This window comes from Mesoplodon mirus, assembly GCF_964341445.2.
Source record: "Mesoplodon mirus genome assembly, chromosome: 13".
In the NCBI taxonomy this organism is placed as follows: Eukaryota; Metazoa; Chordata; class Mammalia; order Artiodactyla; family Ziphiidae; genus Mesoplodon; species Mesoplodon mirus.
The window spans coordinates 47,806,884-47,832,244 of record NC_138989.1 but is presented as its reverse complement, the minus strand read 5'-3'; the positions used below and the strand labels follow the sequence as shown (position 1 = coordinate 47,832,244).

General features: G+C 38.4%; 1 protein-coding gene across 1 annotated transcript in view; it reads left to right on the top strand.

Moving 5' to 3' along the window:
- Nucleotides 1–25,361, top strand: part of KLHL14 (kelch like family member 14) — a gene marked incomplete at its 3' end in the record, with an annotated part of 99,476 nt that overhangs the window by 34,599 nt on the left and 39,516 nt on the right. The gene's annotated exons all lie outside the window — the stretch shown is intronic.

Sequence of the window (25,361 nt, the reverse complement as noted above, 5' to 3'; positions counted from 1 at the left end):
CCAGATCTAGTGTAGGAGTCATGGACGATATCACCAAAGAAGTAACACTTGAGCTGAGAACTGAAGGATGAGACAGAGGTAGCCAGATGCTCAGGTAAAGATATGAGAGACGATTGCTTCAGGTTAGTTAAAAGTAAGTCCTAAGACCCTGTAGGAAGAAGGTGCATGGCTGAACTCAAGGAGTGAGGGGGAGAAAGATATGACATATGGTTAAAGACATTAGCAGAAACCAGACCATGGAAGCACTTCTATGGCACATTCACAATTTTGGTTTTTACTTTAAATGACTGAAAGAGCAGAGGTGTCGTACCCAGAGTCCCATGATGATTTTGTGGCAGGATGAGGAATAGAACACTGGTCTCTGTGTTTCTCTCAAACAGTACTGCCTCACGTACCACACCAGTCTGTCTGACCAACAAGTGCTGTTAGTCAAGACTCCAAGCAGATGAATGGGATTTAATCTGTGCCGACCCATTGCACCCATGAAAATCTAAATGGATCCAATGCACTTGGATTAGTTCCACGTTCAGAGAGTAGAACTAGTACAGGTTAATTGAATAAATATCCTATTCCTAGAGGTCAAGAATATAATATTGGTTTATGAACTAAACTGCAAATTAAGACGTGTAAGTGATGAAATTTGCATGTAAGATTACTGACAAGCCATAATTCAATGAAGATTTCTTGACATTTTAAATCTGTCTCGGAAGCAGTGGCAAGAATGAAACTACACACAGACACGCACACACACACACAGAGCAACATCTCTCAGGACAGACAGATCTAAATGGAAATATACCCCCAGATGTTGTTGACCGTGAGCCTTTGGTCATGCTGCTTCCTCTCTGATCCTTCTCATCTGCACTGTGAATATAATTATACTCACCTCTTAGATTTATCGTGAATATTAAATAAAAGAATACAATAAAGTTCTGGGCTCAGCATCTGTAATATAGTTGTTCCCTTATACATTTTTTTAAATTTATTTATTTAATTTATTTTATTTTTGGCTATGTTGTGTCTTCGTTGCTGCATGTGGGCTTTTCTCTAGTTGCGGTGAGCAGGGGCTACTCTTCATTGTGGTGCGCAGCCTTCTCTCTGCAGCAGCTTCTCTTGTTGCGGAGCACAGGCTTTAGGCATGCCGGCTTCAGTAGTTGTGGCTCGGGCTCTAGAACGCAGGCTCAGTAGTTGTGGCGCATGGACTTAATTGGTACGCGGCATGTGGGATCTTCCTGGACCAGGGCTCAGACCCGTGCCCCCTGCATTGGCAGGCAGGTTCTTAACCACTGTGCCACCAGGGAAGCCCCTTGATACGTTTTTATTCTATTTGACTCCATTTTGTATTGTTTTATAACCAAAAAGAAGTGAATCTTGTCTTCTGCTCCTATCATCAAAGGTTTGAGGAAGGAGACACACTTTTTCTTTTTGTAACAGTTATACATTTTATTTTTTAATCTAATTACATATATATTTTTAACTTTTATTGAAGTATAGTTGATTTACACTGTTGTGTTAATTTCTGCTGTACAGCAAAGTGACTCAGTTATATATATTCTTTTTCATATTCTTTTCCCTTATGGTTTATTACAGGATATTGAATATAGTTCCCTGTGCTATACAGTAGGACCTTGTTGTTTATCCATCCTTTATATAATAGTTCACACCTGCTAATCCCACACTCCCAATCCTTCCCTCCTTACCCACCTCCTTTTTGGCAACCACAAGTGTGTTCTCTATGTCTGTGAGTCTGTTTTTGTTTCATAAATATGTTCATTTGTGTTGTATTTTAGATTTCACATGTAAGTGATATCATATGGTATTTGTCTTTCTCTTTCTGACTTACTTCACTTAGTATGGTAATCTCTAGGTCCATCTATGTTGCTGCAAATAGCATTATTTCATTCTTTTTATGGCTGAGTAGTATTCCATTGTATATATATACCACATCTTCTTTATTCATTCATCTGTTGATGGACATTTAAGTTGTTTCCATGTCTTGGCTATTGTAAATAGTGCTGCTATGAACATAGGGGTGCATGTATATATTTTTTAATTATAGTTTTTTTCTGGGTATATGCCCAGGAGTGGGATTGCTGGATCATATGGCAATTCCATTTTCACTTTTTTAGGAACCTCCATACTGTTTTCTATAGTGGCTGCAACAACCTACATTCCTACCAACAGTGTAGGAGGGTTCCCTTTTCTCCACACTCTCTTCAGTATTTATTATTTGTAGACATTTAATGATGGCCATCCTGATCAGTATAAGGTGGTACCTCATTGTAGTTTTTATTTGCATTTCTCTAATAATTAGCAATATTGAGCATCTTTTCATGTGCCTCTTGGCCATCTGAAGAAGACACACTTTTGACTCAGGATGAAATTTCTATTTCTAGTATGAAGCTATGTGTATCAGTTGGGATGGGCTAGATTATGCTGTGGTAACAAACAACTCCAACATCTTAAGCCAACAAAAAACTTAGTTCTAACTCATGCTGAATGCCAGCACAGGTTGGCCGAGGATGTCTGAGTCATTCAGGGATCCAGGCATATGAGGCTCTACCTTAACAGGCATTTCTACCATCAGCACAGCAGGGGAAAAAATGAGCTGCAAACATCTTGCACTGGCAATTAAAAATGACATTTGTCCTTTCTGCTCAGTCACAGGGTTCATTTGAGACTCCTCTTGATCTGGAAACCAAATAAAGAGACAAATTATCTGGCTCCCTAACACAAAATGCACAGTGATAGATTAGGGACAGTATGAACACAGCAAACTCTTTAATTTAGAAAGAGCATAGCAATTTAGCAATCCCACCAAACAGACATTTGGAAGGGTGCCTATGCAAAGTTGTGTTCCTTGATGAGAGTCCTCCCTAATTCTGCTCATCAGCCTTTGTTCTCCATGGCCATGGATCCACTGTTTGGAAGATTCTTCTTTTTTCATTATCTTCCTTATCTGAAGTGAACCTGAGTATTGTACACTTCCTAGGAGTGGAAGAGTTTTCTAAGTACATTTCATGGCTAAGACATTTAGGAGACAATGGTTATTTTAAGTCTCTAATTGTCACAGGCTCTTGTAGTCCAGACTGGTGAATCTTTTGGTAATTCATCCTCTAAAAAACCTAGCTGTCTTCTTATATTTGTATTTCCATCTACTCCATGGCTAGTGACCATATGCACTTTTCTGATATACTTCTTATATTGCTTTTTCCTTTGTTTTCTTATAGCCATTTTTCTCTTCTCTCTCTCTCTCTTATCTCTCCCTCCCTAATACTCTATATATTTGTCTATCTACCTGGCTCTGCTCGGAAAGCTCCCTTTTTACTCTTTTCCCTGTGTTAGAAGAGTTTACTGGGTGTCTCTCCTTTCATTGAAACTTTCTTCTAAGATACTCTAAGGTGGTAAAATTACTGTGAAAGCAATACTTTTTCTGGTTTTTTTTGGAGTTCGGAGCAGAGAAAGGTTTATTGGAGGGCCAAGCAAGGAGAACTGGTGACTCGTGCTCAAAAACTCTGAACTCCAAAAGCCGTACTTTTATTTTCTTTGTCAGTAAGCTGAGGTTTTTTAAAAATTTTTATTGGAGTATAGTTGATTTACAATGTTGTGTTAGTTTCAGGTGTACAGCAAAGTGAATCAGTTATACATATACATATATCCACTCTTTTTTAGATTCTTTTCCCATGTAAGCCATTACAGAGTATTGAGTAGAGTTTCCTGTGCTATACAGTAGGTACTTATTAGTTATCTATTTTATATATAGTAGTTTGTCAATATGTCAATCCCAATCTCCCAATTTGTCCCTCCCCACCCTTACCCTCTGGTAACCATAAGTTTGTTTGCTACATCTATAACTCTGTTTCTGTTTTGTAGGTAAGTTCATTTGTACCCCTTATTTAGATTCCACTATAAGCAATATCATATGTTATTTGTCTTTCTCTGTCTGACTTACTTCACTCAGTATGACAATCTCTAGGTCCATCCATGTTGCTGCAAATGGCATTATTTTGTTCTTTTGATGGCTGAGTAATATTCCATTGTATATATGTACCACATCTTCTTTATCCATTCCTCTGTTGATGGACAGAAGCTGAGTTGTTTTTTTAAATTTTTATTGGAGTATAGTTGCTTTACAATGTTGTGTTAGTTTCTACTGTACAGCAAAGTGAATCAGCTATACATATACATATATCCCCTCTTTTTTGGATTCCCTTCCCTTTTAGGTCATCACAGAGCACTGACTAAAGTTCCCTGTGCAATACAGTAAGTTCTCATTAGTTATCTATTTTATACATAACATTAATAGTGTGAATATGTCAATCCCAATCTCCCAATTCATCCCAGCCCTCAGAAGCTGACTTTTAATTTACTTTTTTTGCTCAAAATTCTTTTCAATTTCATCTTTTCCCAGATGAGACTGAAAAACATTGCTTCTTCCAATGCTGCACGCTCCTAGATTTTGAGACTATTTCTTTCACTCCTACTTATAAATAGGCTGATGTTTTTTGTGAGATCACCTCTTCTTTGCAGATCTTGCCAAGCACAGCCAACAGCAACCAATACACATTATCAACATTCTGTTTTCCAACCTCTTCCCTTGGAGGTGGAAGTTTATTAAATAACTGATTAACCATCCAAGTAAAAGCAAACAACAGTTTTTACCTAGTGGTTTTCCATACCATGATGTGCATTTCCATCTTTCCACCTTCCAGGATCAGTTTCCTTGTCATCAGCCACTGGGCCCTCTTAGAACCAATGCCTATATCTTTTAGAGGCTAGGCTAGGTTAGGCAGTCATAACAACAATCCCCAAATCTTAGTGGCTTATATAAGTAAAGATTTATTTCTTTTCATGTCACATGTCTATAGTAAGTTACCTAAGGTCTGTATTCCATTCCATTCCATTCCTCCTCTGGTACTCAGATTGATGGAAATTCCACTATTTGCCTCATTCCGGTTGCCAAGGCAGAGCAGAGAAAAATTTCACACTGACTCTTTAAGCTTCTGGCCTGAATTAACATATTCTATTGGCAAAAAAAAATCACATGGCCACACCTAACTTCAAAGTAGGTGGAGAAATGCAACCCTCCCAAGCTCTCAGAAGGATAATCAAAATATTTGTTCAATAGCCCTAATGATTACAACAGTGCACCCTTATGTTCAACAAATGTTTGGTTCACTCTTCTTCATGCAAAGTATTCTCACTCCTCCTATGAGCAGTTATCAGTCAGAAGTTGTAGCTGATCCATGCAACTTTCTATCTCTTCCTGTATCAATGTGACTTTATTGTCGGGACTGATCTTTATTCACAGAAGATTGGATGCCTACGTTAAAGGAAAAGTTTTAAAGTACACTCCAAATATTATTATAATGCATTTGAGAGGAAATTTTTCTAATTTGGACTCCTCTCAAATAGTTTAAATATGTCCTAGTTTATGTAATTTTTACTAGTTCTACTGTTCATTATATGTCAACTGGTATGCATCTATAATATAGTTATACAAAAACAAATATAGATATAAATCCTATAGATACACATAATTCCCATAGAACAGGATGGTTTTTATCATTGAGAGAGACGATAAAAAAGGAATTGAAATGACTTTCAAAATTACAACAACAAAAAAATGAAAACCTAGGGCAGCGATTATTATATGCAAATAACTCCATCAAAATAAAGGAGTAATTAAGGAAGAGTGCAAATTAGCAAACTGTTCCTTTTCAGACTCACAACATGACTCTATGGTGGCGTCAAGGAACTAAATCTATATTTTGTGACTATCTGGCCAGTTAGAATTTTTGGTTTTGTGTATCATATAAAAAATGACTCCATAACTGGGTAATGATCATACTATGACCATACCTTAGTATTTATTAATGATATTGCTTTCGATGAAGCAAACAGTTATGCTTCATAGAAGATACCTGAAGGGCCTGTCTGTATTTAGCTGGCACTACAGATGGTTTTGTAAAAGGGGAGTGTTGAGCAGATACTTTCTTATCTCTGTGTCTGGATGTCAAGGCAAACTACTGCTTACAGTGTGTGCTAATTATTAATCCTACTGACATGCCTTATTTGGTCCTTAAGTCTTAATTTCTTTAAAGAAAAAATTTTAAGATTGAATTCCAGTTATTTAGCTAGAACAATAATCATTGTGAGTTTCAAAGACGAAAATCTTGCCACATTTTTATGTTGAGAACCACAAAGCACTTTCAGAAAATCCTACTGCTAAGGCAATGATGTATCACTTTCACTTTCATTATATGTTTTTAATCAGAGCGTGACTTCACACTAGACAAAGCGATGCTTTACGCATGGTCTCACTTGTTTTTGCTAAAGTCTTTTGACATGATTAATTTTACTTTAATGCTTTTGTCTTGTTGTAATGGTAAGGATGATGGGTATAAACCAGGCAAAAATACATGCTTTTCTATTATAACACCTCTGAGCATTAAAAATATCTTAGATGAAAGGGGAAAAAAAAATCACAGGAGACTGGTTGGACTGGAATTAAATTTCTTGCTACTTGAACACAGAGTACATGAGATTAAAAAAAACGATTCAGTCACTGTTTTTAGTTTTATTTTTGGTATTTTTATAGCAATTTATTCATCTATATGATTAGATCTGAAGAGGAGGAGAGAGATTGTAGCTCACAGATTTCTTGATCTCATTTGTCACTTTGTAGCATTTACCTCCTTCACAGTATTAAGGGACCAAAAAATTAACTGATTCTATACGAGGTGTATCTCAACCAGATGCAGGTAAAGTAAGCTGTATTTTTCCATAGTGATGCCTGGCATCGGACATAGGCTAGTTTTCTGTGGTACTAATTTTCAGTGTACAAAAATTGAATACAATATCCTTTGTCCAAATTACAGAAAAGCAGTGGTGTAGGTGACCTTAAGAAGAAAACATAGGCCATTCAACAAGTGAGACTTCCTGTGAGCAGCTGTCCAAGTATCAATTATTCCATATTCACTTTTTCTTTTTTCCTTAAAAAATGGAGTTGCTTACCCGTAATATAAGAATATGACACTTTCTTTTTTCTACATGAACTGTCTGCTTGTTTTACTTGCCTGCTGAATAAATCCTATTACAATACAAATATCATCTAATGCTGTCTAATGGAACTTTATGCAATGATGGAAATGTTCTATATCTTCTCAATACAATATGGTAGCCACTAGCCCCATATGGCTATAGAGCACTTTAACTATGGCTCATACAACTGAGAAACAGAATTTCTAATTTTAATTCATGTTGATGAATTTAAACTTAGATAACTCTTTGTGACAAGTGGCTTCTATATCAACAGCACAGCTCTAGATAAAGTTGTGTGATGTGGTCACAGTCACTTAGGAGAGCTCTCTGCTGGCCCAAACCTATTCCCCTTTAAGCAAGGTGAAAAAATCGGTGACTCCATGAAATAACTAAATTCAAAGAACACCCAATGAACCACTTGTGAGCTCTCTTCTAGGTGCTGAGATTTAACCTCATTCTTTCCTAGAAATCCCCACTTTTTGTTTTTGTTTTTTGTTTTTTAATTGTTCAAGGTTTTCCTTGAGGAGTTATGGGGTTTTTAAAATTTTTTATTTATTTTATTTATTTGGCTGTGTCAGGTCTTAGTTGCGGCATGCGGGATCTTTCACTACGGCACACAAACTCTCTGGTTGTGGTGCACAGGCTCTCTATGTTGTGGCGTGTGGGCTCCAGAGCGCAGGGGCTCAGTAGTTGCGGTGTGCGGGCATAGTTGCCCCGAAGCATGTGGGATCTTAGTTCCCCAACCAGGGATTGAACCTGCATGCTCTGCATTGGAAGGTGGATTCTTCACCACTGGACCACCAGGGAAGTCCCACTTTTTCATCGAGGTTACCTGCTATATTCATTTCCTGGGGCTGCCATAACAAAGTACCAAAAACGGGATGGCTTAAGACAATAAAAATTTATTCTCTCACAGGTCTGGAGGCTAGAATGCCAAAATCTAAGTGTCAACAGGGCCATGATCCCTCCAAAGACTCTAGGGGAATAATGCTTCCTTGCTTCTTCTTAGCTTCTGGTGGCTCCTGGCAATCTTTGGTCTTCTTTGGTTTGTAGTTTCATCACTGCAATCTCTGCCCTGTCTTCACCTGGCCTTTTTCCCTGTGTCACTCCTCTGTGTCTCTGTGTCTAAATCTTCCTCTCCTTTCTCTTATAAAGACATCTGTCACTGGCTTTAGGGTCCACCCTAATCCGGTATGACCTCATCTTAACTTGATTATATCTGCAAAGACCCTATTTCTAAGTAAGTTACATTCACAGGTTGTTTTTGGTGGTTAGAATTTAAGCATATCTTTTTGGGGGACACAGTTCAACTCACTATAGTTGGCAAATGACACACATCAGGAAAAAATATAACAAAGCAAAGAGCTATTAAACACTTGCTGTGTGCAAGGCACACATTCTAGGCACTTCACTCGCATTTACACTCTATGGTATTAGGCGCCATGATTGTTTCTACTTCAGATGCAGAAATGGAGGCACAGAAACATTAAGTCATTTGCTCAAGGTCACACAGATGGTAAATGGCAGAGCCAAAATGTGTACCCAAATAGAGCTCCAGAGCCGGCACTGTTTTCTGTTTCTCATTACTATAGTAATGTCAGAGAGCAAATCGTAAAAATAGTTAAAGGTGAAGCAAGACTAGGCTTCAGCATTTTATGCAGGATAAAATGGAATATTCTCTGCACAAACGGAATATATTAATATCCTAAATATGCATGTTTCTTTGTTGAAACTTCCACTATCCCTTTGTTGTTAATTGAAGATTGAAGAAAGAATATGGTACATACTGGGTTATTTCTAGGTGAAAATTATTTTAGAAAGAGGTGATTTTCACTTCCTGGGGCCTTGCAGTTCCTTCCACTGCTTTCTGTGTATACCTTCTCACTTGCAAAAATTACAATTGTAAGGGCTGTGTGGCAAAATACAGTTTCCTAAAGAGGGGAAAGCCGTGCATTTTGCTGTCTTGGGTCGGTTGTCTGATTTATCTCAAACTAATGATGCCGAGGTATTCCTCAGTCTGGGTATGTTGGTAAATCTCAGATCTTCGTTTCCTGTTCATTCATAAATTTGCTTGAAGTTTTTCATTACCGAAGTCATTAACTTTACCAAATATCAGTAGCTGCTTTTGTGTGTGCATAAAATTTCCTAGGATTAAATTACTTGTTCCACATTAGAGCTTTCATTTTTTAAAAAAATGATAAGGCAGGGGCTTCCCTGGTGGCACAGTGGTTGAGAGTCCGCCTGCTGATGCAGGGGACACCGGTTCGTGCCCTGGTCTGGGAAGATCCCACATGCCACGGAGCGGCTGGGCCCGTGAGCCATGGCCGCTGAGCCTGCGCCTCCAGAGCCTGTGCTCCGCAACGGTAGAGACCACAACAGTGAGAGGCCTGCATATCGCAAAAAACAAACAAACAAAAAATGATAAGGCATCCTTTTTTTGTCTTTATTCTTGTCAAAAACCCAAATCATTTTCCCCACCTGAGTGATAATCAAAAGATGTATGTGCAGATGAATTAAGGAGAAGTGTAATGGTTACTTGTTTTCAATCTTATTATTAAATTTGCAAGTTTGGATATCCTGTATTGTGTTTGTCACATATACATGTAAATAGGTTTCCTGATCTAATTCGGAAAATAATCCACAATGTTCCTCATAATTTATATGTATCTCTAACGTCCATTTCATTTGCTAATCTCAGCATTGGGGATTCATCTTCCATGTCTTGCTCCAGCTGGTTTCAGCCCTGAACTGAAAAGCTTGAGTGGACGTGGGTACAAGATGTAGCCAGAAGCGTGGCACTACCCAACACTTTCATTGGAGGGAATAACCTTTCTTGACCTTTGGAAAATTTCTAAATTTTCCATATTCTGTTTTATTTATTTTATTTTATTTTATTTTATAACTAAAAGTTTTTATTCTGGATTTTTTCACAGTATTAACCACATTACCTCTTCTGAGATCAACATCCTTTTGAACATGAAACATTTGTTAATAATTTCTGTTCCCCAATAGAAATTTTTTTGTTTGTTTAATTTTTATTGAAATATAGTTGATTTGCAATGTTGTGTTAGTTTCAGGTATACAGCAAAGTGATTCAGTTATATATATACATTTATATATATTCTTTTTTAGATTCTTTTCCATTATAGGTTATTACAAATTATTGAGTATAGTTCCCTGTGCTATACAGTAGGTCCTTGTTGGTTATCAATTTTATATATAGTAGTCTGTATATTTTAATCCCAAACTCCTAATTTACCCCTCCCTCCCCCATTGCCCCCTTCGGTAACCATAACTTTGTTTTTTATGTCTGTGAGTCTATTTCTGATTTGTAAATAAGTATGTTTGTATCATTTTCTTAGATTCCACATATAAGCGATATCATATGATATTTGTCTTTCTCTGTCTGACTTACTTCACTTAGACTGATACTCTCTAGGTCCATCCATGTTGCTGCAAATGAAATTATTTCATTCTTTTTTGTGGCTGAGTAATATTCCATTGTATATATGTACCACATCTTCTTTATCCATTCATCTGTCGATGGACATTTAGGTTGCCTCCATGTCTTGACTATTGTAAATAGTGCTGCTATGAACATTGGTGTGCATGTGTCTTTTTGAATTAGAGTTTTCTCCGGATATATGCCTAGGAGTAGGATTGCTGGATGACATGGTAGTTCTATTTTTAGTTTTTTAAGGAACCTCCATACTGTTCTCCATAGTGGCTGCACCGATTTACATTCCCACCAACAGTGTAGGGGGTTTCTTTTTCTCCACATCCTCTCTAGCATTTATTATTTGTAGACATATTCTGTTTGTTTGGTTTTTTTAAAGAAACAGAAACAGAAAATACTTGTCTTTTTAAGAAGCAGCTTTTGTTCCTTTTACCAAATAAAGTTCAGTCATTTACAAATATGATAGCCAATGTCTGATTCTATCAGGTCTGAGAAGAGCCAGGGGTGAGAGTTAAATTCCCTTTACAGTTCACCTGGGTTCGTATAGAGGGTATTTTTTTTCCCAAACCACAGGCTGCACCCCAGCCAGCTCTGTATAAGCATATATGACTATTGATAATGGAAGCCCATTGAAAAGAGAGGCTGGAAGGGCGCATATCCATTAACATTACTGGAAAATAACAGGACATTTGTTCTGCTGAAAGTAGGTTAGTAGAATCATCCTCATGCATGTTGCTTCCTTAAGCAGAACTGATGGGGGCAGGGAGAGCACAAAGCAGTACCTTCCAAGGTCTTCTGAGTTACACTTGTTTGCGGTGTATAATATGTCACTTGACAGAGTGCAAACGCTATAAACATATTTCCCCAGAATAAATGTTTTCTATGCCAGCTTTTCCTTCTGAGAAAAATATGTTAGTAGTAGTTTTCTATCCAGGAATCAGCAAACTTTTTTCATAAAGAGCCAGGTAGAAGATATTCGGGGCTATGTAGCCATAAGATCTCCATCTCAACTACTCAACTACCAATGTAGCATGAAAACAGCCATAGACAATAAGTAAATGAATAAGCGAAGCTGTGTTCCAATAAAGCTTTATTTATAAAAATAGGTGGAGACCTGGATATGACCTGCATGCATAGTTTGCCTACACTTGCCCTCTAATCTAAGGACATGTCTATTTTATTCACAAATCACACCACTTTGTAATAAGACAATACTTACCATGGTAAGCATGACTAACATTTATTTTCCTGACTAAGCCATTTATATATATTAGCTCATTTAATCCTCACAACAATCAATCCAATGATGCAAGTTCTACTATGACTCCCATTTTATAGAGGAGGAACCATGGCATAAACAGGTAAGATAACTTGTCTAACACCAGGAGTAAAAAGCAAAGCCAAGATTCGAACTCAGGTAGTTTCCCTCCAGAGATCACGCCGTTAAATCACAAGACATACTGAAACTCAGGGAATATTTTGTGACCTTTATATTTAACTTTGAGACAGACTCTGTTCTGAACATAAATGAAGCACTTTCTCTCAGCCAGCAACATGGGGGCAGACATTATATTTACTTTGTTAATTACCTCCATTCCCCTGCCTATTTCACAGGACATGCCCCACAAACACGGGACAAATGCTAAATCAGGAGATTAACTCACATTTGCCAGGGCCACAGGCAAGTACCAAAAGTAGCTAAACTTTGGCTCATTAGCTATGGGGTCCTCCAGGAGGTCATACGCTGCTTGCACTGAGACGTCAGCCTTTCAAAGGTATGTCCAGCCCTTAAATATGTGTAGTTAGGTTTTTCTGCTTACCTGTCTTTGAACTTGCAAATACTTGTTATGTAAACCAGCCTCTTTGTGGACTCTTCATGCAAAAGAAGTAAGGGATAAAAAGACAAGGAAGGGGAGTTTTGATTTTAGCAACACCAAAATGATAATGACCGTTTTAATTGAGCACTTGTGGTAAGCACATTACATACCTCTTATTTGGTGCTCACAAGATTCCATTTTGTGTTAAGCACATTACATACCTCTCTGTGGTAAGAGGTATGATCCAGCATTGTGTTAAGCACATTACATACCTCTTATTTGGTGCTCACAAGATTCCATTTTAAGGCAGATATAATTATCCTGATGAATATTTTAAAAAGCTAAAGCTTAGAAAGACTAAATAACTTGTTCAAACTTACAGTTAGTAAATATCTGAGTTAATATTCCAAGGCATGAAATTTTCACTCCAAAAGCTGGATGCTGCACCCTCTCTGACCCTGTCTCCATTGAGGGGCTCTCTCTCCATCTCGTGGCTGAGGTTAATGTAGATGGAGAACTTCTATGTGTGAGACATTGTGCTTCATGCTTTACACCAGGGGTCCCCAACTCCCGGGCCACAGACCAGCACTGGTCTGTGGCCTGTTAGGAACCGGGCCGCACAGCAGGAGGTGAGCAGCGGGTGAGCGAGCATAGCTTTATCTGTATTTACAGCCGCTCCCCATTGCACCCATTACTGCCTGAGCTCCGCTTCCAGTCAGCGTTATGGTGAGTTGTATAATTCTTTCATTATATAGTACAGTGTAATAATAATAGAAATAAAGTGCACAATAAATGTAACACACTTGAATCATCCTGAAACCACACCCCACCCCAGTCTGTGGAAAAATTGTCTTCCACGAAACTGGTCCCTGGTGCCAAAAAGGTTGGGGACCTCTGCTTTACACGGATTATCTCATTTAATACTCACAGTAACAATGTAAGGTTGAGATCATTATTATCCCCATTTTATCGTTGAGGCAACCAAGTCAAGGAGCGTGTCCAAGCTTGTTCGTGGTGGAGCCAAATTAATGAACCCAAACAGTTGGCTTCAGGGGCTGCCTCTTAAACTCGACATTGCACTGCTTTTATCTTGTTGCTGTGATTTTAAGGATAAGAATGGACATGGGTTGAGGGCTTTCTAGGATAATGGAACTTTATGTGCTTATTTATTGGATAAATTATATCCTCATAACCACTCTGGGTTATATCCCTATCTAGTCCTCACAACTGGAAAGCACTTTCAAGTCTGTCATTCACTGGGTCCCCCACAATAACAATGTGAGATAAACAGGACAGGCATTATTATCACTGTTTGACATATGAGAAAACTAAAGTTCAGAGCAGTTAAGTGACCTGTCAAGGTCATGTAATAATTGATGAGTCTGTGACTCAAACCCGTGGGTTCTGACCTAATTTAGTTTAGTGTTCTTTCTATTAAGCCATGTTCCATGAAACCTTATTAGGAGTTCTTTGACCTGTAACTGACATTATTTGAACTCTTTTTAACATGGTATTTTTTTTCCAACTGGATTATTTAGAAAAGTATATATCAGAAGCTTTTAATTCACTCAAACCATTTTGAATAGAAAAATAATTAATTCCTTGATTGCAAATAATGCAGCGGTGAGAACTCACAGGTGCCATATTAAAGCTAAAGCATATTTGGTGAATAACATAGGAAACAGAAGATGTTTAATTAGGAGTGAGTTACTTAGAGAGATGTGGGCAATGGTTAAGAACACCTCAAGGAGTAGTTTACCTCCTTCCCTGTCCCTCAGTGCTAACACAGTGAGGCACTGTCACCACTCTTAGGGCTGAAAGGCTAGGGGAGGGAAAAGTTTCCAGAACAAGAGACAGAGGGCTGTGTTGAGATGACCATCTAATAGATACTTTATTCAAACAAGGAAGGCAGCCCACACTGACCCAGAAGAAGAAAGCTAGGGAAAGAAATACCCTGTCTCTTCTCCTTCCCTCAGTCTTCTGAAACCAAATCCAGCCAGAAGCCAGAGAAAAGGGAGCCCTGAGATGTGGTCAGTAGCATCAGCACCCAGAAGAACTAATCAGGCTCATTGGGGTGGAGAGTGGATCTGCAGGGCAATCAGAAGATGCTCAGCATTCACTATTCATAAGCCACCTTTTATTAGACACCAAAGCCTTCGACTGACAATGTGAAATTACAGATATTTTCAGTTCTTTGGAACTTTAATACTTAGTGTGGCTTACCAGAGTTCCTTAAAACCTGAGCTGTATTATGTTTTCTTCTGGGTCAAACTGGCCCACTGCCAAGTAAACAAATTGGAGTGGAGGCAGGTAGCAAGGAGATAGTGACATGGTACCACCAAGCCTGCACACTAGTTACAGGTCAAGCCTGTAATCTGTATTATACTAAGTCCATCCCCCATAGTAAGAATGACCGTGAATATTTGTTTGACTTTTCAAAGATGGATGACTTTTCTTCTTTCTTGCGATTCTCTTTGCCATGTTGAAGACAGTCTCCATGGTACAGTGTTATGCTTTGCACACATTAATGTGATGAAGTGAAAATTTGTGATTTGACTCACCTTCAGCAGAAAGCACAAGTGTGTTTGAGGTGAGAACTCAGACCACTGTCTTCAATAGCATAGATCCCTGTTGAGCTCTGTGAGTTCCTTGTGTACAGAGCGCTGCCCTGCGACTCTACTGCTTCTCTCCATGGTCCCCGGTTCCTTTTGGTTACATCTCTCTCTCTTTTTTGTCATTGTTGGTCATATTGCATTAGACTTGAGCCTTGTTTCTGATCAAAAAAAGGCCCTCAGGCTTCCCTGGTGGCGCAGTGGTTGACAGTCCACCTGCCAATGCAGGGGACAGGGGTTTGTGCCCCGGTCCGGGAGGATCCCACATGCCACGGAGCGGCTGGGCCCGTGAGCCATGGCCACTGAGCCTGCACATCCGGAGCCTGTGCTCCGCAACGGGAGAGGCCACAATAGTGAGAGGCCCACGTACCGCAAAAAAAAAAAAAAAAAAAGACCGTACATATCTGAGGGATGGCATAGGTTTGAGCTGGGGCCTCCGATTGGCACTAAATGCTGAAGGAAAAGCCATTGTCGGGAGTGTCCTGTGGGAGAGTCACACTGTTTTTCAAGGTCAGATGGGTATTTGTGGATTTAAAATGGGTGAATCAGGCAAGTGGGTTCACTGTGCTTGAGATCTGAAAGCAGAAGGAGACTTCTGGAGAAGGTGTCCCCAAACTTGTGTCCACTGGAGCACTAAGCGTTCTAACACTTTGATCACACAGAGATTTTCAGGTCAGCAACTGAGGAAGATCAGCCATGCGAAAAAGAAGAGTTTGATTAAAAATCCGTTTAAAACAAATGTGTCAGGGTTGGGGGAGAGGAACCCTTTCCTGAAGTGAATAGAAAACAGGTGAAAATGTAAATTTCAAAGGCATCAAGCCTGAACAAATGCTCAGGGAATGTAGATGTCAATAACGCATCTTTTTTAATGAGTATTATTAACTTCAATATAAATCTAGTTTGAAAGCCATTTTTTCCCCTCTCTTTTATCCCTTAAATATATGGTTTACCTCTTACCTATACAGTTTCTGATGATTTATGGTACCAGGGCTTCAGGGCTGGCAGACAACTGGGGCATCCCTGTGCCTCTCTAAAAGCCCAAGGGGTGCGTCACTCTGCAGACTACAGTTGACCCTTGAACAACGTGGATTTGAACTGTGTGGATCCACTTATGTGTGGATATTTTTCAGTAGTAAATATTACAGTACTACACCATAGTGTTTGGTTGAATTCCCAGATGCAGAGGAATCGCGGATACAAAGGGCCGACTATAAATCAGTCGGCCCTTTGTATGAATGCTCTGCGTTGGATGCTTAGATCCAACACTTGGATGAATGCTCTGTGTTGTTCAAGGGTCAGTTGTACTAAGAAATGCCCAGCTTTCCTCTCGGCAGGGTTTTAAGTGTGACTTTGCCACTTTGGTTGTCCCCTGCCTCCTCATGTCATCTAAGTGTCCAGAGTCATGGAACAGAGGGTATAGTTTTTAGAGTGGCTTGGAAATCACCAGCCTCAGAGCAGCAGCACACGCCTGGCCCACACGGGAGTAAAGAGCCCTCTCTCTAGAGAACATGCTTTGTTCTCTACAACTGTACTTTTCCTCTTGCCACTGTGCCATCTCACCATTCTCCCATATTTCCAGTTAACAAGACTAATGTGAAGGGGATGATCTTTAAACACATGCGCTTCCAAAGGAGGGGAAGAGGAAGAACCTGAGGAAGAGGAGAGTCATGACAATTATTAACACTGTTCATACATGAGGAAGCTTGGTGGGCCTGGTCTTGAAATCATGGAGTGTTTATTTGGCAATGACTTCTGGTTCAGAGAGCATCCATTCTGTACTTCTAGTACTTCTTCTTTTTTTTTTTTTTTTTGCGGTATGTGGGCCTCTCACTGTTGTGGCCTCTCCCGTTGCGGAGCACAGGTTCCGGACACGCAGGCTCAGCGGCCATGGTTCACGGGCCCAGCCGCTCCGCGGCATGTGGGATCTTCCTGGACCAGGGCACGAACCCGTGTCCCCTGCATCGGCAGGCGGACTCTCAACCACTGCACCACCAGGGAAGCCCTAGTACTTCTAATATGCCCTTCATCTCGATGAAAATTGTGTCTGTTTGGTTAAGTCATCTTTTTACTTTGAAAATGTAACTTTGTGAAAAATGTGTTTTCTCAGTAATCCTGGATGCTTCTTTTTTTAGTTACTCTGTAAGTACTGGTGTTTGGAAGAACATCAGCCTGAGCCCTCTTCTCATCCTGAACACCCTTCCTGCCCCATGGCATCTGTAACAGTTCATGATGGGCCATTAATCCTAACACTAACCCTAACCCTAATCTGTATTTTCTTCCCAGAGCTCTCTCTTGAAACCAACTGCTATATTTCCAACTGCCTCCTGAACGTCTCCACTTGGCCTTAAAATCGTTATCTTGCCTTCGAACCCATTGTCTTTGTTGGTCTCTATTGCGGTGAATGGCATCTTCATCTCCCCAACCTGAAAACCCAGGTGTCATCCCTGACTAGTCCCTCTCCTCCAGTCCTTTCTTCATCTTGTCAACAAGTATTGTGATTTTTATCTTCTGTATCCACTTTAATCTATTTCTTCATCTCAATTCAACTTGTCGATCCCTAACATAAAATCTTTCGCAAATTCCCAAAAGTAGATTCCCAAAAGATGAGCTCCAACTCCTCAGCAGGGTTTCTAAAGCCTGCCTCCCTGGATTCACTTTATGCTCATTGTCCCGTCCCACACCTTTCCTCCAGCTTTTCCAAACTACATGCAGATCCCTGAGATGTAGCATTTCTGACACTTAGGCGATTGCTCATGCCCTTTCTTCTGCACGGAATGCTCTTCAGTTCTAACTGCACATTACAATTGTGCAGCTCTTGCTCTGTTTCAAGCTTTGTGCTTGGAACTTGGGATACAAATAGGACATGGCCCATATTATTAAGGTTGCCACAGTTTTCCCAGGAAACATACATGACTCAGTTCTATATAATGTGCTAGGTCAGAATAAAAGTAGGTAAAGATTGCTAAGGGAGCACATAGCAGTACACCAACCTGGCCATAAATGTCCTTCTGAGCAGGCGCTTTCTGACCCACCTCTAATAAATAATTGATTTCTCCTCTGTGTTGTCACAGTTCCCTGCCCAGACCTACCTTAGAGAACTTATTGTTTGTTTGTGTTGTAGTTGTTTAAATGTCTAACTTCTTGGGGAGGGGGAGATAAATTAGGAGTTTGGTATTAACATATACACACTGCCATATATAAAATAGATAATCAACAAGGACCTACTGTATAGCACAGGGAACTCTACTTAATATTCTGTAATAACCTAAATGGGAAAGGAATTTGAAAAAGAATATATATATGTATATGTATAAATGAATCACTTTGCTGTGCACTTGAAACTAACACAACATTGTAAATCAACTATACTCCAATATTAAATTAAATTAAATTTAAAAAAAAGAGAAAACCCAGTCATGAGACACAGCTCATGGTATATATATATATATATATATATATATATATATATATATATATACATACAAAGGGTATATATATATATACTTCGTGTTTTCTAATCTTCCAAATATATTTATTTTAATATGAAGTTTCTTCTAAAAGCAAAAAAGTTAAGTCAACAATATCTGTAAAAGTGGGGGATGTAAAATACATTAGACTTTTCTTGAAATATTTGTATTAATATATTTGAGACAAAATTAAAAGGTCTAAATATGAAACAAAAATAAATAAATAAAATAACTGTCTACCTTTCTAGGCTGAAAGCAAGAATTACTGTGCCTTATGTTTCTTTATAGCCATTGTGTCAAGTACATATAATAATCATTGAAGAAATGACTGAGTGGTACCTAAACTACAATAGCAGCTTAAGCATCCCTGGAAATCAATAAACTGACAGACATCAAAGCCAGTTTAGCTTCACATCTTATTCCTCCAGTGATCAATTTGGATGAGAGTTACATCAGATTATTTGAGATATACATAAAATGTTATACAGTGAGGCCCCAAGGTGCTTATAGTTGTTAATGATGAGAGAAATTCCAATTCATTCTGGTCTTCGAAGAGTAGACTTATGGGTTATACACATGTCTTATTTCTAGTTCAAGTTCAAACATTGTGGGCAAGCTTTGAAAATGTATTCTTTCTTATGAAGTGTTTATTAAAACAGGTACTGCTAAATATCTGTTGAAATAGTGTGTTTCCACCACATTGTAGCACATTTTGATGAAACTTGCAGGCGCTATTTTTACAAAATGTTCGTGAAAGCTAGACTGTACCAATATTGTGAGTATATTTTATATCACTGTAAAAATACACAAAGATTGAAAATAGGATGGCACTGACCATAGTGACTATAAAATGTTGAAATTATTTTTTAAACTCTGATAAGTATAATAAGTCCAGAGATATATGGAATTTAAGAACTGACTCTGTGTAAAAGTTGCTCTTAGATAAAATATATGACACCATATACAGAGGGAAACCTATGCCTCAAATTCATTTTATTCAGTAAAAATGCTACACCTCAATCTAGTCTGCTTTTTGGTGCTAGGGCCCATTGATGCTTAGTATCTGGGCTCTCCTGCTAATCATAAGACCCTCAGTAAATTATTTACATGTTCGGAGCCCTGGCTCTTTCGGTTTTAAATTCTGGGAAATGATCCCTGCCTACCTCATGGAAGGTGCATGGGAAAAATCCTTATAAACTGGAAAGTGACATACAAATATGATGAGTTCTTATTATTCCAGGCAGAGAGAGAACAACATAAACAAAAGTAGAGTGTGACATTGCATTTTTTTTTTCCCTTTTTTTTTTTTTTTTTTTTTTTTGCTGTACGCGGGCCTCTCACTGCTGCGGCCTCTCCCGCCGCGGAGCACAGGCTCCGGACGCACAGGCCCAGCGGCCATGGCTCACGGGCCCAGCCGCTCCGCGGCATATGGGATCCTCCCAGACCGGGGCACGAACCCGTATCCCCTGCATCGGCAGGCGGACTCTCAACCACTGCGCCACCAGGGAGGCCCGACATTGCATTTTAAACTTAGGAAATTGCAAAGAGTTGGAAACTGCTGAAAAGTGGGTTGAGAGCAGGTATAAAGGGTCAGGTGAAAACCATTTAGATCTTATTCTATAGTCAGTGGGGAGTCACCAGAAATCTTTGAGCAGGGTAATAACGTAATTAAATCTGTGTTTTAAAAGTTAATTTAGGGTAAATGAGAAAAGGAGAGGTTGGAGACAGGGTAACCATTTATTACGTAACCCAGGCAAGGGATCATTAGGGCCTGATTTACAGCAATGGCTATGAAAACAATGAAAGAATGGCAAAATTAAAACTCATTTCCTAAGTAGAGTTAAACTTCGCTTGGTAATGCTGGACACCAGGAGGTAAGAGACAGTCTGGCTTGATGGGCTAAATTGAGTTGATGCCTTTGCTCAAAAGAGGAAACCAAGAAGCTTCAAGTTTAGAGAAGGATGGACTAAGTTGAGTCTTAAACATTGAGTTGTGGTGTCTCTATCCATCGTATTCAGCTTTGTGCCTGGTACGTTGTAATTGTTCAATAAATATTTGGTGAATGTATCAATGAAGGAAGGAAGAATTAAAGACTGAGAGAGAAGTAAGGGAAGTTATCCAGGAAGGACTGGAAAATATTGGTCTATATGACAGAGGAGAAAAGGCTGGAAATACAAGTCAGCATGTCAGCAAATTGAGATCTGAAAGGAAGAAGAGATGGAGTAAAAAAAGAACTAATGACTCTAAGAAAATAGGATTATGTATGTCCAACACCTGGCATAGCATAGAGTTCAATAAATAAATATTTGTTGAGTACATAAATGAAGGAATGCATGAATACCAACTTTTCAGGAGCAGATAAAGGAAGAACAGCTGGGAGTCTTGTAGTAGCCCTTTGTTTTGCCTGCAGTGTTTCGTCTGAATTGTAGACTAATTCTACAGTTCATCATCTGGCTCCCATGAGGAAATGTGAATGCTATAGCCTGAATTTCAGGCAACCATGAGGAATTTCTTCTCCTTGTCCTTCTCACTTCCACATGTTTTCTTTCCAGTTCAATGTATTTACTTAAATCTCTCATCAAACTGCAGTTGTAACAATTATTCTTTCCTTAAGACTGCCCATAATACAACAATGACAGGAACTGATAACACTTTTTCATGTATTAAAAATGGGCCAAATAGAACCAAAATACTCAGTGCATTCGTTTACTGTGACCCATATTACAACATGTTGCATGAGATGTTTTGGAGCCTTTGGTCTAATACCTTGACCATCGTTAATTAGGAAAGCCAGTTTGGAGAGAGAGGGCACTTCAGTCTCAATCAGAGTTGGCCTTACTCTTACAGGCGCAGCCTAGGCTAGCAGATGAGGACAGCAGGGTGAATAAGAATATGTAAATAATAAGAAATTAAACCTAAAGCTTTTAGGAGTCCTAATGAAAAAGGTTTATATCTACAAAAGCAGTATCTGAAAAATACTAAAAATATAAACTAGATACAAAACATAATGTAATAAAAACAATTTCTAAATATTAATTGTATCAGTAAAGGGATAAAATTGATTGTTAGAATTCAAGCACACTACAAATCTCACAATTTGTAAAATTTTAACCTTATCATCCCCTTTCCTCACCACACACATGCACACACACACAAAATCAAAGTTTTTTCATAGCTGATACATGATTGATTTATTTGTATTTACCACTGTCCTTTGGCTTTACCTACTCTCTGAAGAATTAAATAACCAAAAAGCAGGCAGCAAGGAGGTAACAGAAGAAATAATAATATTAGAATAATATAGGAACCAGACCACTGGTCATTGAATAATCATGAGTTGACTCTATTTTTAAAATAGAGTCATCATTTATCATTAGAGTCCAAGAATTCTTGTTTCTCAGTTAATAAAAAGTTTTCCATTAAAATTACTTCTAAATGTCAAGTGAAATGTAATTCAAAAAATGAGAACATAAAATTATGTCTGTTTTCAGAAGCACCATTAAAGCCTTTTTGTAATTTCACTGACTTTTTCGATTTTCCAACTGACGGTGCGCTTACAGACATTTTTGCATCTCATTATTGTGTAGTGGAAATGAACTTGGAACAGTTTTTGTCAGCTCAAAGACCCCAGTTTGTTTGAATGATATTTCCCCACAAAGGATGATCATATTGATTTGCTACAGTCATCTTTGACTATTAAGGATTCAGAAAGTTAACTACCACTTGAGATGAGGGGCTGTGATTCACATAAGACCGTTTGAGACAAAATTAAAAGGTCTAAATATGAAACAAAAATAAATAAATAAAATAAATGTCTACCTTCCTAGGCTGAAAGCAAGAATTACTGTGCCTTATGTTTAATATGGCACGATGGTTAATATGTCAAGAAAGGGTAGAGAATGTGGTGAAACTACTTAATCCAAAAAGGATCATCCATAGTTTAAATGCACGTGTTATTTGTAAAATCTGGGGGATTACTTTAAGATAAGGAAGATGACTTTTTTATTCTTTCAACTTCTTCACTAAAATGTTTGCTTCTTAACTGAAAGCAACTTACTTTATTAAAGGACTTACCTGCAGATCTTTTAAGTTATTGGAAAATCTGGTCTATTTAAAAAATCTGTCTTCAACAATATCGGCATAGGATGTCTCTGCTAAGTATTTGTCCATATGAGTCTCTAAAAGAGAAAATAAACTATTTAGACTGCTTTCAGCACTGAAGTATGAAGTTCAGAAGTAGGTTACCATGAATAGCTAGAGAATGAGAGAGAGATTTTGTCCAGCTCAGATATTTGGAATTACTTAGGAGAAATGGAGTAAAGGAAATACATTTATGTTATTCTCTAAATCAGCATGGTCTGCATCAGAAAAAAAAAATGGACACCAGAGTTTTAAAGAGATCCCCCAAATCTTGTCTTACCGTTGTAGTTTTCCTCTTTGTTTTCGTTGGTCTTACTTAGAGCCATATCTGAGCATAGTTCTTGAGGCTTTTTCTGGGGGGCAAGCAAAGAACAGTGTACACCATCTAGTGGCTTAGTTCAAAATTGCAGCAGTGCAAGAAAGGCTTTTGAGCAGAGTGCAGCCAATGACAATCCGCAGACTGACTTCCACATTTCTCCAAGTGCCTGAGGAACGCTGAAGGGGTTGCCATGAATTCCAGAGGGAAGCCCTCACGGCACATAAAAAGATTCGATCAAGGAAGTTAATTTAAATAGCCCACAGTTAAAATCCTACTCTATTCTGACTACATATCTGTAATCACTCTGCTTTAATGAGAACTTTTTACTTGCCTGTTTAGTACCAGAATTAATATTCCTACTGTAACACTGTTATGTCAAGAAGTGAGCAACTTGGATGGGAGAGGAAATAGGTTCCATTTATGATCATATGCTAAGTGAATTGCTTCTCTAAATCATCAACCAAAGCTGTGGTTGCCAGTCTATGAACTCCTGGGGAGCCATGCAACTACTACAAGAACCTTGAATCCACAGTCACAAGGCACATTTTCTAAAAATCAAATGTACAATGTCTTTTACATACACTGGATTCGCAACTGCAATTCAAATGTAATTGGTAAAAGAACATTACTAAATTATCAGTAGTTTATTTGTTATGTGATTTTCATCTATATAGATTAGTATATTATGCTCATCTAGGAATCCAGAAAATGCATTTATTTATTTTTATACAGTTATATGTAAATTACATAAAAGGTAGACTTTTAAGAAACAGAATGGTCCTGACTTCAGCAGTGCTACTTCTAAGGTTTGTTCTAAGGAAATAATCATTCACATGTTCAAAGATATTCACATCAGTATTGTTTATAAGAACAATTAATAAGAACCAAACTCAGGTGTTCGACAATTAGGGGTTGCTGAGTAAGCTTTAGTTTATCCATACCAAAAAATATAGCATACCACTATTAAAAATGACCAATGAAGATCTATACTGTTTTGAAAATGAAAATACCATTTACAGGTGAAAAGAGCAGATTAGGAAAGCATATATATCATATGCATACCATTTTTATGTGTTTTTGAGTAGGCAAAGAAAAAGTCTAAAGGGATATCTTTTATCCCATGAGAAATGAATAATTTATTTTTATCAAGCATAATATAAGAGAAAGAAAAGAATCAAGGATTCTTCTACTAAAGTTTTTGTCCTGAGCAAGTGGAAGTTTAGAGTTGACACTGACTTAGGTGGAAATGTTTGGATGGGAAAGCCAGGGGTTGGTTTGGAGGCATGTTGAGTTGGAGAGTCCATATGGTACACAAGTGGAGCTGTATTGAGGTTTTTAAAGTCATGTGGCTGGAAGATCTCCGAGACAGTGAGTGACGGAGGTGAGAAGAGATTTCGAGGCCAAGCTCTGGGGGCATGACAACGTTTACAGATTGAGTTGATGAGAAGCAGCCAGCCATGAGTCAAACTAGAGAACAGCAGTCAGGTAGAGGAGGATCCAGAGAGAATGGTCTCCCGGAAGGACACAGGTAGAGATTGATCTGTGCTAAATGCTGCGAAGAGATCTCATGAGATGAGCTCTGGGAAATGACATTGGTTTGAGCAACATGGATGTTAACAACAGCTGTTTCCATGAAATGATGAAGCTAAAAGCCTAACTGAAAAAGCTTAAGTGAAAATGGGAGGGGAAAAATTGGAAAACTTGAGTAAAGACAACTCTTCTGAGAATTATTTATGTAAGGGAAAACAGAGAAATAGGATAGGGAGGAAAAAAAGCATATCGATTCAAGAACTTTTTTTAAGGTGGCAACATATCAGCATGTTTCTCTGCTGACAGGAGAGATCTGATAAAGAGGGAAAAAATTAAAGACACAAGACATGATAAAATTGCTCAGAAAAATATCCTTGAATAGTCAAGAGGGAATGGGACACAAACGGAGGGCTTGACTTTAGAAATAAGCGGGGATGGTCCATCCATCCTTAATAACAAAAGGAAAGGCAAGTATAGATAATACTGATGCAGGTAGTTTGGTAGGTACAATGCTGGGAGCCTGCGGGAGTTCTTTTCTAAATGTTCTATATTCTCAGTGAAATAGAAAACAAGGTTATCAGCTAAAAGTAAATCAGGGAGCAGATGTTAAGAGAGCTGAGGAGAGAGAACAAGGTATGGAGTAGTCATTTAGGACAAAGGTCAGAAAACTTTTTCTTTAAAGGGTAAGGTGGTAAATATTTCATCCTTTGCAGGCCATTAGGTCTCTGTTGCAACTATTTAAATCTGCCATTGCAGCAAGGAAACAGCAGTAGATAAAATGTAAACTGATGGCCATGGCTGTGTTTCAATAAAACTTTATTTACAAAAACATGTGGCAGGCCCAATTTGGCCCTTAGACAGTAGTTTGATGGGATAATAAATGGTGTAGGGGAACACAGTAGGAATTTCAGGCAACAATAACATGAATTTTAAATGATGGTATAAATATCACCAGCCACATGCAGTTGTGTGGGG